We start from the raw sequence: 1,720 nt of genomic DNA on the forward strand, positions 1-1,720 counted from the left end.
GATCGGAAAAAATAGAATATCTCCATTTTTATGCTATGACGGCTTAAGTGCAGAAGAGGAAAAGCGCAAATCGACCTAGGAGCCAGTATAGAAGGAGTCCTAGGCGAGAAGCACGGGGAGAGAACTTTTCTCAGAACAAACTTAGCACTTAGAGGAATTAGGCATATTTCCGTTTTTGTTATTCGAGTTGCGACTCAATTAGGTTATTGCTGTCTTAGGGTTTTAGAACTAGGAATCTCGCCGACAGCTCTCATAACCCAGACTCTTACCTTGTTGTAACGCCCAAACGCGAATTCGGAATAAGATCTACTTTGCTCTCTTTTCGATTTCTTATACTTTATCGTTGTTATTCTTGTGTTCTGATTGCTTGGCGTGTGGTATTAGCAGATATCCGGGACTTCTGGGAAATTAGGGTTTTCCTAGTTTCCTTATTTAAAAGGAAATCAACAGTGTGAATTTCGGTTCCCACAGTACCAACCACGGCCTTTGCCATGTGATCTTCTTTCATTATAGACGTGGTTGCTCTCTTTGGAATCTTTCTTTTCTTGTTCAGCCTTGTGGGCTTCTGGTAATAGTGCTGATCCAGGAGGTCTCATCTCACTGTTCTTCATCAGGAGTTCATTATTAGCCTCGGCCAGAAGTAGGCACCAGATCAGATCAGTGTATGTGGCGAAGCCTCTCTCTCTATACTGCTGTTGCAGCAACACATTTGTGGAATGGAATGTGAAGAAGGTCTTATCAAGTAACACTTTCTCGGTTACTTCTTCACCACAAAGTCTCATCATTGAAACTATCTTAAACAATACTGAATTGTATTCATCCACAGACTTATAGTCCATGAATCTGAGATTCTTCCACTCATATCTAGCCTTTGGTAGTAGCACTGTTTTCTGGTGATCATATCGCCGTTGTAAAGCGGTCCAAAGGTCTAGTGGATTCTCCATGGTAAGGTACTGATATTTTAGACCTTCAATGAGATGGTGGCGTATGATACTTATCGCCCTAAGTCGTCCAGAAGGTCGTCCAGTTAGTCGTCCAGGGTTTTTTCTTCCAGAAGACCTTCAAGTTAGTCGTCCAGATAGGCGTAGAATATAGTTACAGAATAGGGATCAAGTTCAAATACAAAATATGGATCAAGTTCAAATACACACATCAGCCTAATCTATCATACAAAATAATCTAACGTGGCCTGTTAATCACCCGTCATATGCATCCAGATTGTCATCCACATCCTTGTTTTCGAACTCATGCGCGTCAGGAAGCTCTTGAAATATATCCACCGCCATCTTATCCCTCATACTCTTCCCGTTGGCCTTAGCAAAGTCTTTTTTACTAAACTCTATCCCAAGAGCATGATATTCAATGTAATTTAGAGTGTACACGCCACAAACACCAGCTCGGGCCGGAGGTATATTGGTCGGTCTCTCATATGTGAATGGCTCCAGGCTGTATTGGGCACGTAGTTCGTCTGAGGAAGCGCACTCAACAAGCAGATAAGGGACCATGTAGAGAAAAGGCTCCATTACCACATCGAGTTCTTCTGGGGAGATACTGGAACAAATGCTGTCAAAGACGACTATCTGCCTCTTAGGGATTGATATCCACATAGCAATTCAAAGAGTGTCGGTGTAGTTCACTGACGCATAGATATCATCAATATCCCTCCCCCAAGCCTTGTTCGATTTGCAAAATAATGGTATAGTGCCTGCATAATAATTCC

This window comes from Brassica oleracea, unplaced genomic scaffold, assembly GCF_000695525.1.
Source record: "Brassica oleracea var. oleracea cultivar TO1000 unplaced genomic scaffold, BOL UnpScaffold00616, whole genome shotgun sequence".
In the NCBI taxonomy this organism is placed as follows: Eukaryota; Viridiplantae; Streptophyta; class Magnoliopsida; order Brassicales; family Brassicaceae; genus Brassica; species Brassica oleracea.